Below are 14,904 nucleotides of genomic sequence, written 5' to 3' on the forward strand. Positions count from 1 at the left end.
ATTGATTTCATAACATAAGACAGCAATGTACAATCTCTAGACTCAAAAGAACAGTAACCTGGGGATCTAAACCACCAGCAACCTCAAGACAACTCAACTCCGCAATCTTCCAATCCAAAGTCAGACACCTTACCCATTAAGCAACGAGGTCTGGACGGAACGCGAGAGTCTTATTCCGCACTTTGGAGACAAGACATACCGAAAGAGGTGAAAATAACGACCCAGGTGTAGATACTTTCCAATAGCTGTCACATAGATTTCTTGGGGGAAAGAGATTAGGAAGTGTACAACAGAAAATCAAGGGTGCCTGTGACTCTTATGGAGCCGCTTTGAGCCAAAGTCTTCATAACAATAGTTGGAAAAAGAATTAATGTTTGCTGAAAGTTTTTGAAAGAGTAAATTGCAGACAACTTTGATTGAATCAAATCTCACAACAACGCACTATCCGTAGAGGTACCGTGTAGGCCAAGATGGGGTTACATTCGGTGATCATATGGCACATTGAAAAAAAACACTTGAAATCTTAGTTTTGACATGTCTGCCTTTCATACCAAGAGGGACTAAAAATCTTGGGTGACACGTAACATGGAAAGAAACTGTTGAAATCTTAGTTTCCACTTGCCTGACATTCATTGATATGGAAGAACTCTAAAGAACAACAAAACCAAATCTCCATCAACTCCGACCACGAAGGGACTCGAACCCTCAATGTTCTGATCCGAAGCCAGACGCCTTATCCATTAGGCCACGCGGTCTGCATGTAACGTTTGCGAAAAAATGTGTGGATACGTTTCTCATAGAGCAACATAACTATATTTCCTTTACTTCACATGCCACAATATGCTTTTTATGACCACTGTCCTTCCTCTGACTGATGTTAATTAAGAACACGCAGACAAACATAGGACACAGAAACGACTAATGCATTTGAAACATCTATGTACGAAGGATTATGCGTGAGTCAGATAGGTGGTTTCATGACGTTTTCCGTCTACATATCGAGGCTCTGTGGCGCAATGGATAGCGCATTGGACTTCTAGCGCTCCGTTTGTAAGATTAAAGTTTTGATGCGAAAATAATGCCAATATTCATAGGTTGTGGGTTCGAGTCCCACTAGAGTGGTGTTTTTTTTCCAGTGGTTGACTGCATTTGATGTGCTTGTTTAGTTTTAGGTTGCAATATCCACAAATTGTCTCTGAAAAATGTCTGTAATACAATTGACAGATTTTACTCTAGTGTGAAATGTGTTTCAGTAGTGGGCCCTGTGGCACATTATACAAAAGATGATCACATAGATTTCTTTGGGCAAAAAGATTAGGAAATGTACAACAGAAAATCAAGGGTGCCCTGTGACTCTTATGGAGCCACTTGGAGCCAAAGTCTTCATAACAATAGTTGGAGAAAGAATTAAAGTTTGCCTTTAAGTGTTTGAAACAGTACATCGCAATCAACTTTGATTTCATTAAAGGTGTTGGCAACGCACAATACGTAGAAGAACCCTGCATGCCCAGAGGGCGATAAGTTTGGTGGTCATATGGCACATCAAAAAACACATGTGAAATCTTAGCCTTCACATGCAGGATCTCAAGTCTGCTTACCCTGTGACTCTAATGAAGCCACTTTAAACCAATGCAGTGGCAAAAGGTCCCCTAAGAGCTAGTCCCTTGCCTTGAAACCATGTAAAAAAAATATCTTCTTTCGTTGCAGCAGTAGCTTGTCAGGATGGCCGAGTGGTCTAAGGCGCCAGACTCAAGTAATGCTATCTTCTCTCTGTGAGGGTCTTCTGGTCTCCATGTGGAGGCGTGGGTTCAAATCCCACTTCTGACAGTCATCTCTTTTTGTGCTTTGAGCTTCGTTTAATTCAACAATTTTTTGAGAAAGAATCCAAGATTGAATTTAAGCGTTGAAAGAGTACATTGCAGAAGACATTGATTTCATAACATAAGACAGCAATGTACAATCTCTAGACTCGAAAGAACAGTAACCTGGGGATCTAAACCACCAGCAACCTCAAGACAACTCAAATCCGCAATCTTCCAATCCCAAGTCAGACACCTTACCCATTAAGCCACGAGGTCCAGACAGAAAGCGATAGTCTTATTCCGCACTTTGGAGAAAAGACATACCGAAAGAGTTGAAAATAACGACCCAGGTGTAGATACTTTCCAATAGCTGTCACATAGATTTCTTGGGGGAAAGAGATTAGGAAGTGTACAACAGAAAATCAAGGGTGCCTGTGACTCTTATGGAGCCGCTTTGAGCCAAAGTCTTCATAACAATAGTTGGAAAAAGAATTAATGTTTGCTCAAAGTTTTTGAAAGAGTAAATTGCAGACAACTTTGATTGAATCAAATCTCACAACAACGCACTATCCGTAGAGGTACCGTGTAGGCCAAGATGGGGTTACATTCGGTGATCATATGGCACATTGAAAAAAAACACTTGAAATCTTAGTTTTGACATGTCTGCCTTTCATACCAAGAGGGACTAAAAATCTTGGGTGACACGTAACATGGAAAGAAACTGTTGAAATCTTAGTTTCCACTTGCCTGACATTCATTGATATGGAAGAACTCTAAAGAACAACAAAACCAACCCTCCATCAACTCCGACCACGAAGGGACTCGAACCCTCAATCTTCTGATCCGAAGTCAGACGTCTTATCCATTAGGCCACGTGGTCTGCATGTAACATTTGCGAAAAAATGTGTGGATACGTTTCTCATAGAGCAACATAACTATATTTCCTTTACTTCACATGCCACAATATGCTTTTTATGACCACTGTCCTTCCTCTGACTGATGTTAATTAAGAACACGCAGACAAACATAGGACACAGAAACGAATAATGCATTTGAAACATCTATGTACGAAGGATTATGCGTGAGTCAGATAGGTGGTTTCATGACGTTTGCCGTCTACATATCGAGGCTCTGTGGCGCATTGGACTTCTAGCACTTGGCAAGGCATTCAAAGGTTGTGGGTTCAAGTCCCACCAGTGTTGCTATGTTTCCAGTGGTTGACTGCATTTGATGTTCTTGTTTAGTTGTAAGTTGCAATATCCACAAATTGTCTCTGAAAAATTTCTGTAATACTATTGACAGATCTTAATCTGACAGATTTTAATTGAAGCATTAAATTGTATTTCCAAATATCCACAATTTGTCTGTGAGAAATTATGGTAATCTGAAACAATAGAACTATCTAACACAAGTATGGAAAGCAGTTTAGCGCTCCGTTTGTAAGATTAAAGTTTTGATGCGAAAATAATGCCAATATTCAAAGGTTGTGGGTTCGAGTCCCACTAGAGTGGTGTTTTTTTTCCAGTGGTTGACTGCATTTGATGTGCTTGTTTAGTTTTAGGTTGCAATATCCACAAATTGTCTCTGAAAAATGTCTGTAATACAATTGACAGATTTTACTCTAGTGTGAAATGTGTTTCAGTAGTGGGCCCTGTGGCACATTATACAAAGGATGATCACATAGATTTCTTTGGGCAAAAAGATTAGGAAATGTACAAAAGAAAATCAAGGGTGCCCTGTGACTCTTATGGAGCCACTTGGAGCCAAAGTCTTCATAACAATAGTTGGAGAAAGAATTAAAGTTTGCTTTTAAGTGTTTGAAACAGTACATCGCAATCAACTTTGATTTCATTAAAGGTGGTGGCAACGCACAATACGTAGAAGAACCCTGCATGCCCAGGGGGCGATAAGTTTGGTGGACATATGGCACATCAAAAAACACATGTGAAATCTTAGCCTTCACATGCAGGATCTCAAGTCTGCTTACCCTGTGACTCTAATGAAGCCACTTTAAACCAATGCAGTGGCAAAAGGTCCCCTAAGAGCTAGTCCCTTGCCTTGAAACCATGTAAAAAAATATCTACTTTCTTAACAGCAGTAGCTTGTCAAGATGCCTGAGTGGTCTAAGGCTCCAGACTCAAGAATGCTATCTTCTCTCTGCCAGGGTCTCCTAGTCTCCATGTGGAGGCATGGGATCAAATCCCCCTTCTGACAGTCATCTTTCTTTTGTGCTTTGAGCTTCATTTAATTCAACAATTTTTTGAGATCCAAGACTGAATTTAAGCGTTGAAAGAGTACATTGCAGAAGACATTGATTTCATAACATAAGACAGCAATGTACAATCTCTAGACTCAAAAGAACAGTAACCTGGGGATCTAAATCACCAGCAACCTCAAGACAACTCAAATCCGCAATCTTCCAATCCAAAGTCAGACACCTTACCAATTAAGCAACGAGGTCTGGACGGAACGCGAGAGTCTTATTCCGCACTTTGGAGACAAGACATACCGAAAGAGGTGAAAATAACGACCCAGGTGTAGATACTTTCCAATAGCTGTCACATAGATTTCTTGGGGGAAAGAGATTAGGCAGTGTACAACAGAAAATCAAGGGTGCCTGTGACTCTTATGGAGCCGCTTTGAGCCAAAGTCTTCATAACAATAGTTGGAAAAAGAAGATAAAAAAAAACTGGACGGTGGTGTGATGACGTGAGACCCTCACGGGGTGGAGCGTTGGAGCGTGCGGGATGAACTTCAGGTGATGGCGTCCTGCGATCTGCCTCCCCGGTATGCCTGACGATCTTGCTGCGAACTCTCAGCGTGTGGCTAGCGTACGGTTTCTTCCCCCGGCTTCTTTGGAAGTTCTTCGGTTGCAGCAACCCCGGGAGAACATCCTGAGGTGTGGCAGCTACCGATTGATGCTCCATATTGAAGGACTCGGCTATGTTGCCGTTATGCTGGAAGCTGGAATGAGACCGAGAGAAATCTAATATTTGGCGGGGAAACGCGCTACAGATTTTTGATCCTGAGGAGCTGTGGCAGGTGTCCGAGTGGGATCTTCAGAGTTCCTGGAAATCGTCAAAAGTACTTTCTATTTATTTATTTATTTATTTATTTATTTTTGGATCAAGATTGGAATTATTTTTTGGAACCTGTCTATATTACAATCATGATGGTGGAGGAGATTCTAATTTGGTAACAGATCTAGGGATATTTCCATTGAAAAAAGAAAAGGAAAAGGGAAAAAATGTATGATTATACTAATATATTGAAAGTACTATAATCATGTTGGAAACAGACTTTATAACTTAATCATGTTGGAAAACAGACTTTATAATTTAATCAAGCTACACAGGAGTAAGAAAATTGATCCCTTTATATGAATTCAACTTTACCAATCATGCTATCAATCATGCTATCAATTATGTTATCAACCCATTATCTATACACATGAATTCAGATTTGGATGGAATTAACTGATCCAGTTTATCTCCACTACGTGATACGGCTTGCGTCTTCTAATCATGTTGAAATCTAATTTAAATTATTAATTATTATAATTATGCTGGAATAGGACACCTTAATCTAATCAAGCTTGGAAGGAGGTGAAATTTGATTTGTCTCTGTGATTCTAATCAACTAGTGGATCATGGTCTATATATAAATTATTGATTTTGGGATCATATATTTTGATTCATATTTTGACACATACTTCACTAATGAATTTTGACACATACTTCACTAATGAATTTATAAAATTTTGATTATCACTCAATACTTGAACTGTGGTTATAAGAAGAAAAAAAAAGAAAGAAAGAAAAAAAAAACAAGGAAAAGGAGAGGGAAAAAAAAGTAAAAAAGAAAAAGAAAAAAAAAAAGAAAAAGAAAAAAAATATAGTCATAATCTTTTTATTTGTTTATTTCGATATTTACAATAATAAAGAGGACACAATGGCGTCAAAAAGAGAGGATCCAAAATCAAAAAAAAGAGAGAAAAGAGATCTAGACCAAAAAAAAGAAAAAAAGATTTCTATGCTATTTTCACCCCAGGTTCATAGGAAAATGGAGGAATCTGTGTGCTTATCTGATTCCACTATTGATGAAATTGGAAGACACTCTTTAAGTCCTGCAGCACAATCTACTCAAATGATTACCAAAGAATATTTGCAATTATGTATGGAATCTCAGCTGAACTCATTTAAAGATGAACTCATGAAAGTGAACATGGAGTGGAAAAGTGAATTTAAAAAAACGCAAGAATGTTTCAATCTAATTATGCAAAAGAATGAGTTTCTTGAATTAGAGTTAAAATCAATTAAAGATGACCTTAACCATAAAGAGAACATCATAAGAAACCTGGAACAAAAATTAAATGACGCCGAGGATCGCACACGCAGGAAGAACTTAAGGATACATGGCATTTCGGAGGATATTAAGCAGGACTCTATCAGAACGTATTTGAAAGAATTGTTTTTAGATATGGGCATCCGTGATGTTGATAGAGACGATATGATTGAACGTGTACACAGAACGTTAAAACCAAAGAATCTTGCTGAAGGAAAACCCAGAGATATAATTATTCGCTTCTCAACTTTCTTTATACGATACAAAATATTATTGGCAACAAGTAAATATGTTCCGAAAGTAGATAAATTTCAAAACTTAATGTTCTTTCAAGATCTCTCTCTATTTACTAGACAAAAGAGATTTGAATTTAAAGAAGTGACCAAGATTTTGAGAGAGCAAAATATTAGATACTCGTGGGGATTCCCAGTAAAATTGTTTATTATGTCCGCTCAGCATCAACCAGTTAAGCTATCAACGGTTGATGAAGCTAGGAGTTGGCTTAAAGGAAATGTAGTACATGGTTTGCAATAATAATCTCGCGGATGCGCGACTTCTGGGGGGGGATTTTTTTTTTTTTTTTTAGTGTGTGTTATTTATACAAAATTATATAGGTGTAATCTCATATTATATGGTTTTTGAAGGAGTGTAGGAGGAATATTCACTTGTGCTATTATTAAACTACAGGTATTGGTGAATTAATGGATTTGAAGGGTATGTACATATGCAATAATGATATAATTTAATCCACACTTAGTTTTAAAAAAAAATGTAATTAGATATAAAGCATTTTACCATTTGGAGTATGGTGTTTCTAATTTCACGATATATGCCACTTAACACATAATTATACTTATAACTTAAATCTTTTATATTTTTACGGGATCTTATTTCCCTAAGATATCTTTATTGATCACTTAGGATTAATTTTGGCATAGACAAGATTAATATGATTAACTGCCAAATACACTAGTTTTTTTTTTTTGTTTATTTTTTCGTTTTTTTTTTTGTTTTTTTTTTTCCCCCTCACCCATTTGGTCTATTTATTATTCTTTCCTCAATATAGATTAGTTCCCGTATAGCTCCTCAACAAGGTGGAGTTACTATGTCCTGGGAGAATGTTGGGTTTTTTCTCCGATGTTTGGATAGTATTTGGGCTTCCATTAATTTTTGTAAATTGTGTTATTTGTGTGTGGATGTAGGATGTATGGATTGTGAGGGTGTCAAGCCTTATCAGGTTTATGTTAGTTATAATAACCATCCGAAACATGGAAGATCTATTTAAGATTATTTTGTTGAATGTTCAAGGTTTAAATCTGCCTCATAACAGATATTCGCTATTCAATTATATAAATAATCATCATATAGACATATGTTGCGTCCAAGAAACACATTTGAAAAATGCAGATATCTACAGACTGAACAATAAAAGATATATGGTGCTTGAACATTCATCGTTACCTAGCAGGAAAAAGCGAGGTGTAGCTATCCTAATCTCAAATAAAATTAAAGTTGAGTTGATCTATAAGCAGAAGGATTCTCACGCTAGATATGTTTTCATAGTGTGTAAATTAGACGAGAGATTATTTTCTATTTTGAATATATATGCACCTAATTATAAACAGAACCATTTCTTAAATGGCACACTACAAAAAATTCAGAAATATACCCAGGGAACCTTTTTGTGTATGGGGGACTTTAATTGTGCTCCTGATGCAGTATTGGACACTCCCAGTCCCCGAGGTAGAACTCCTAACAGAAATCAAGTTAATTTATCTAATGCTTTCAGTATTACTCTTGGTAAATATAAACTCTATGACATTTGGAGGACGTTGAGACCGGCAGACAAAGATTATACCTTTTTTTCGGGTCGACATAAGACTTTTTCACGTATAGATCTTATATTAACTACAGCGAACGTGATTTCAGATTGTAAGCGCATTAGTATAGGAAATGCAGCCTGGACAGATCATGATCCAGTTTGTCTGGAAATAGAAAAGAAATTTCATTTGACTTTACGCCCTTGGATAAATGAATCATCATTAGGCTGTAAGGATTCTCTTGATTACATTTCCCAGACGACCACTCAGTTTTTTCTTGAGAATTTGACGCATAATATGAGTCTGGGTAATATCTGGTGCGCTTATAAATGTGTCTTGAGAGGATATTTAATTAAAAAAGATGCATATAATAGGAAAAAAGGAAAAGAAAAATTGTCTGATCTATATATTTCATTGAGTAATTTAAAAAGGAAGTGCGGTCAATCTCATGGAGAACAAGACATTATGAATATGATTAAAATCAAAAAAGAAATTGAGGACCGTTTAATAAGTAAAGCAAATTATAATTTGATTAAGTTAAAGCAAAAATTCTACTACGCTGGGAACCGGGCAGAGAAACAGCTTACCAACCAATTAAAAAATAGAAATTTAAAAAATCGAATTCTTAAACTTATAGATGGGGATAAATATATTTCTAGTCCTGATAATATTGGGACATCTTTTGGTAAGTTTGATACATCCCTGTATAATATTGTAGGTCAATCCCAAGATGATGTACAGATGAGACAATATCTGCAGGACTCCAGATTGCCGAAGTTGACTGATACATTGATAGAACAATTGGACGCTCCCTTTTTGGAGAGTGAAGTAAATGTAGCGATAAAAAAACTAAAAGTACGTAAAGCTCCTGGTCCCGACGGATATACAGCACTGTTTTATAAAAAACTGTCCAAATTGATAGTTCCGCACCTAACAAGTATGTTCAACGAAATCAGCGCAAATAAGTCCTTTCCTAATGGCATGTTGGAGGCTATTATTCTTCCTATACCTAAAGCTGGGAAAGAGTGCCGATTATAGGCCAATCTCTTTGATTAATTTGGATACTAAAATATACTCTTCAATACTAGCTGCCCGTTTAAAACCATTGTGCCCACAGTTAATTTGTAGAGATCAGTCTGGCTTTATAAAAGGAAGACAATCTAGTGATAATGTCCGTAAGATTATTGACATAGTAGAATATGTAACCACTCATGAAATTCCATCAATCCTCTTGGCTTTGGACGCGGAAAAGGCCTTTGACCGGGTTAACTGGACCTTCTTAGAACAGACATTGAGGTCTTATGGCTTTGGTGAAGGCTTTATTCGAGCTGTTATGGCGTTGTATACAACACCAACCGCAATGGTAGTTGGTCAAGGCTTTAAATCGGAACGTTTTAGATTAAATAACGGGACTCGACAAGGTTGCCCATTGGCACCTTTGCTATATATTCTCACATTAGAACCATTAGCTTCGAGAATTAGACTCAATAAAAGCATTAAAGGAATAAGAATTGGTGATTTGGAAAATAAACTTTGTCTATACGCGGATGACATATTACTATCTCTGTATGATCCGTTAAATTCAGTTGATCATTTGATGGCCGAAATTAATTTATTTAGCAGCTTCTCGAATTATAAATTGAATATCACAAAAACACAAGCTGTAATGATGAATATCTCGGCTTCATCAAAAACTAGCATTGAGGAATCCTTCGAATTCTCTTGGGCGACCGATAAAATCGACTACCTGGGGGTTGTAATCCCAATCAAGATTTCGGAAATTATAGAAGTTAACTTTAGTAAATTACGAGATGAATTGATTAAGCAAATTAAAGAGTGGAAAGGCCTTTTTATTTCTTGGCTTGGTAGAATGAATGTCATTAGATCCTATATAGTCCCCAAATGGTTATATCTTCTTCAAATGATTCCGGTCAGGCTCCCGTTGTTAGATTGGTTTGTGATTGAGCAAGAGCTGACAGGCTTCTCAAATCTGGAATGCATACTTTGGCTACATCATTTTAAGCTTAAATCAATTAGAAATAACCTACCAATTACTCTCCATAGTTCTATGGAGTTTTGGGAGTATATTAAGCCTTGATTAGGCCTCCGTAATAAAATAGTTTCAACAGCTCCGCTTGAAACTCTCCAGTATAATATCTCCCAATTAAATTTGAGAAACTGGACCAACTATAGGAATAAAAGGATTATAGATATTTTGATACAGGATAAAACAAAAACGTTCTCTCAGCTCTCAGAGGAATTTGAATTCGGCAATCTGGAGTCCTTCAATGTCTTTAGGATAACTTTCTATGTTAGATCTCATTTGTATGTGCAGTCCTCATCTATTTTGAGTCAAAAGATCTGCGATATGTTTTCTACAGAAATTATTCTAAAAAGCCTAAAAAAGTGGTATATACTGCTTGAAGAAATAGAAACTCCCCTTGTTCATATTGCATTAAAATCATGGCAATCAGACTTAAAGTGTCTGATAGATTTAAATATATGGATTGGTAGTTTATTTGAAATTAATAAAATTTCGCATTGCCTCAACATGATTGAACTGCATTACAAGATAATGTGGAGATGGTATATAACCCCGGTGAAACAGTGTAAATTTAATTATAATGCGTCCCCTCTCTGTTGGAGATGCCGTTCTTCTTTAGGATCATTCTCCCATATCTGGTGGGAATGCCCACAGATCCAAAGTATTTGGCAAGATATATTTAAGCTCATTTCTGATACTTTAAATCAAAACATAGCACCTACTATGCGAAGAGCCCTACTACATTTTGATTTAAACGGATTTCGATTTAACCAAAGGGCTTTTATAGTACAATGCTTGCTAGCCATGAAGATAATTTTAGCTAGACAATGGCTACAATCATTATCTATTTCTTTGGATCATGTGGTGAATCAAATCAGCCATCAATGTTTGAATGCTTTTTTCTATCTCACCAGTGTTTACAGAAATTCCATAACATCTGGAGACCGTGGCTGACTCGGCACCCTGACATTCTCCCAAATTTATAACATAACGTATAAACATACTGATTATATCAACTTGGCTTGACAGTTTGAATGTATTGTATGGATGGTTTGTTGGTGATTCTTTTTTTCTTGTGGTTTTTTTTGTTTTTTTTTGTTTTTTTTTTTGTTTTTCTTCTTTTTCTCGTTGTGGGGTATAGACTGGGAAGTTTTGCTGTAATCCCGGTCTAATTGTGTTGTATATGTTTTATATTGCAATTTTAGATGCATCAATAACTTATATATCCAAAGTAGAAAACTTGTTCCATTCTCTGTAAGTGGAATGATGAATATCTGCACATATATGCTGCTATATTTATAAGTGGAATGATGAATATATGTATACATATGCTGCTATATTTATTATCGGCACTTTCTGCTTATATATATGTTTTTCTTTATATTGTATGTGATGTGGTCTAATAAAAAAAAATAAAAAAAACAAGTTTTTGAAAGAGTAAATTGCAGACAACTTTGATTGAATCAAATCTCGCAACAACGCACTATCCGTAGAGGTACCGTGTAGGCCAAGATGGGGTTACATTCGGTGATCATATGGCACATTGAAAAAAAACACTTGAAATCTTAGTTTTGACATGTCTGCCTTTCATACCAAGAGGGACTAAAACTCTTGGGTGACACGTAACATGGAAAGAAACTGTTGAAATCTTAGTTTCCACTTGCCTGACATTCATTGATATGGAAGAACTCTAAAGAACAACAAAACCAAACCTCCATCAACTCCGACCATGAAGGGACTCGAACCCTCAATCTTCTGATCCGAAGTCAGATGCCTTATCCATTAGGCCACGCTGTCTGCATGTAAAGTTTGTGAAAAAATGTGTGGATACGTTTCTCATAGAGAAACATAACTATATTTCCTTTACTTCACATGGCACAATATGCTTTTTATGACCACTGTCCTTCCTCTGACTGATGTTAATTAAGAACACGCAGACAAACATAGGACACAGAAACGACTAATGCATTTGAAACATCTATGTACGAAGGATTATGCGTGAGTCAGATAGGTGGATTCATGACGTTTTCTGACTACATATCTAGGCTCTGTGGCGCAATGGATAGCGCATTGGACTTCTAGCACTTGAGCATGGCATTCAAAGGTTGTGGGTTCGAGTCCCACCTGAGTCGTTGTTTTTCCAGTGGTTGACTGCATTTGATGTTCTTGTTTAGTTGTAAGTTGCAATATCCACAAATTGTCTCTGAAAAATTTCTGTAATACTATTGACAGATCTTAATCTGACAGATTTTAATTGAAGCATTAAATTGTATTTCCAAATATCCACAATTTGTCTGTGAGAAATTATGGTAATCTGAAACAATAGAACTATCTAACACAAGTATGGAAAGCAGTTTAGCGCTCCGTTTGTAAGATTAAAGTTTTGATGCGAAAATAATGCCAATATTCAAAGGTTGTGGGTTCGAGTCCCACTAGAGTGGTGTTTTTTTTCCAGTGTTTGACTGCATTTGATGTGCTTGTTTAGTTTTAGGTTGCAATATCCACAAATTGTCTCTGAAAAATGTCTGTAATACAATTTACAGATTTTACTCTAGTGTGATATGTGTTTCAGTAGTGGGCCCTGTGGCACATTATACAAAGGATGATCACATAGATTTCTTTGGGCAAAAAGATAAGGAAATGTACAACAGAAAATCAAAGGTGCCCTGTGACTCTTATGGAGCCACTTGGAGCCAAAGTCTTCATAACAATAGTTGGAGAAAGAATTAAAGTTTGCTTTTAAGTGTTTGAAACAGTACATCGCAATCAACTTTGATTTCATTAAAGGTGTTGGCAACGCACAATACGTAGAAGAACCCTGCATGCCCAGGGGGCGATATGTTTGATGGACATATGGCACATCAAAAAACACATGTGAAATCTTAGCCTTCACATGCAGGATCTCAAGTCTGCTTACCCTGTGACTCTAATGAAGCCACTTTAAACCAATGCAGTGGCAAAAGGTCCCCTAAGAGCTAGTCCCTTGCCTTGAAACCATGTAAAAAAAATATCTTCTTTCGTAGCAGCAGTAGCTTGTCAGGATGGCCGAGTGGTCAAAGGTGCCAAAAACAAGAATGCTATATTCTCTCTGTGAGGGTCTTCTGGTCTCAATGTGGAGGTGTGGGTTCAAATCCCACTTCTGACAGTCATCTTTTTTTGTGCATTGAGCTTCGTTTAATTCAACAATTTTTTGAGAAAAAATCCAAGATTGAATTTAAGCGTTGAAAGAGTACATTGCAGAAGACATTGATTTCATAACATAAGACAGCAATGTACAATCTCTAGACTCAAAAGAACAGTAACCTGGGGATCTAAACCACCAGCAACCTCAAGACAACTCAAATTTGCAATCTTCCAATCCAAAGTCAGACACCTTACCCATTAAGCCACAAGGTCTGGACGGAACGCGAGAGTCTTATTCCGCACTTTGGAGACAAGACATACCGAAAGAGGTGAAAATAACGACCCAGGTGTAGATACTTTCCAATAGCTGTCACATAGATTTCTTGGGGGAAAGAGATTAGGAAGTGTACAACAGAAAATCAAGGGTGCCTGTGACTCTTATGGAGCCGCTTTGAGCCAAAGTCTTCATAACAATAGTTGGAAAAATAATTCATGTTTGCTGAAAGTTTTTGAAAGAGTAAATTGCAGACAACTTTGATTGAATCAAATCTCGCAACAACGCACTATCCGTAGAGGTACCGTGTAGGCCAAGATGGGGTTACATTCGGTGATCATATGGCACATTGAAAAAAAACATTTGAAATCTTAGTTTTGACATGTCTGCCTTTCATACCAAGAGAGACTAAAGATCTTGGGTGACACGTAACATGGAAAGAAACTATTGAAATCTTGGTTTCCACTTGCCTGACCTCCATTGATATGGAAGAACTTTAAAGAACAACAGAACCAAAGCTCCAGCAACTCCGACCACGAAGGGACTCGAACCCTCAATCTTCTGATCCGAAGTCAGACGCCTTATCCATTAGGTCACGCGGTCTGCATGTAAAGTTTGCGAAAAAATGTGTGGATACGTTTCTCATAGAGAAACATAACTATATTTCCTTTACTTCACATGCCACAATATGCTTTTTATGACCACTGTCCTTCCTCTGACTGATGTTAGACAAAACATTAAAATACATATGGTACATAACAACATAGAAACATATACATAGACATTCATATATGAATATTTGTTGTATTCCCTTAAAGCTCATAGCATTAAAAAATAATAATTTTAAGTATTCAAACGCTCAGTGTTTCTTTGGGAGGAGAGGGAGATTATAAATTATCAAGGCCAAAATCGATCTAAAACAAAGGCCGTTGGAGCAGTGCTGTGGTTGTATTACTGCACAGGGAATTTTTAATCTATTATTTGAAACCTTTTCTGCCAAATGCACTCACACCTCTCTCTTGAGTTAGCTTCTTTCAGAAAAAAATATTTTTCTACATTACTTTGTAAATTTATTTGCAATTTAATCTCTTGCCAATGTGGCAAATCCTGTTTTCTCCAATATCTAGCAATACAGATTTTAAACGCCAAAAGTATATTAACCCATAAGGTCTGCTCATTACTATTAATATCTATAAACTCTAAATGAAACAAAAATCTTTGAGGGGAGAGTTCCAAATATGACCCAAACAATTCCAAATAAAGCTCAGATATTTTTATCTTAAACTGAGTTAGTTTTTGACAATCCCACCAAATATGTTTATGCGATCCTAATTCGAGATGGCATCGCCAGCACCTGTCTCCATTCTTTGGTTGAAATTTAACTATACGTATATACCATCTATATATAATCTTAAAAAAGAGTTCTTGAAGATTTATACAGTGAGTTGCTTTTTTAGTAAATTGCCATGTTTTATACCAAGAATCTAAGGGAATAGA

At 36.7% G+C, this 14,904-nt stretch overlaps 5 non-coding genes across 5 annotated transcripts; 2 read left to right on the top strand and 3 right to left on the bottom strand.

Moving 5' to 3' along the window:
- Positions 1-682: 682 nt before the first annotated feature.
- Positions 683-755, bottom strand: TRNAR-UCG (transfer RNA arginine (anticodon UCG)). Its single transcript has one exon. It is a non-coding gene; the product is annotated as a tRNA-Arg (tRNA).
- A 961-nt stretch (positions 756-1,716) lies between these two features.
- Positions 1,717-1,827, top strand: TRNAL-CAA (transfer RNA leucine (anticodon CAA)). Its single transcript has 2 exons — positions 1,717-1,754; positions 1,782-1,827. It is a non-coding gene; the product is annotated as a tRNA-Leu (tRNA).
- Positions 1,828-2,609: 782 nt separating this feature from the next.
- TRNAR-UCG (transfer RNA arginine (anticodon UCG)) lies at positions 2,610-2,682 on the bottom strand. The gene has a single exon. It is a non-coding gene; the product is annotated as a tRNA-Arg (tRNA).
- A 9,372-nt stretch (positions 2,683-12,054) lies between these two features.
- TRNAR-UCU (transfer RNA arginine (anticodon UCU)) lies at positions 12,055-12,142 on the top strand. The gene is given in 2 exon segments: positions 12,055-12,091; positions 12,107-12,142. It is a non-coding gene; the product is annotated as a tRNA-Arg (tRNA).
- Positions 12,143-13,937: 1,795 nt separating this feature from the next.
- On the bottom strand, positions 13,938-14,010 carry TRNAR-UCG (transfer RNA arginine (anticodon UCG)). The gene has a single exon. It is a non-coding gene; the product is annotated as a tRNA-Arg (tRNA).
- Positions 14,011-14,904: the final 894 nt, after the last annotated feature.

This window comes from Sceloporus occidentalis, unplaced genomic scaffold (genome assembly GCF_023333645.1).
Source record: "Sceloporus occidentalis isolate IW3139 unplaced genomic scaffold, rSceOcc1.0.p SCAF_67, whole genome shotgun sequence".
In the NCBI taxonomy this organism is placed as follows: Eukaryota; Metazoa; Chordata; class Lepidosauria; order Squamata; family Phrynosomatidae; genus Sceloporus; species Sceloporus occidentalis.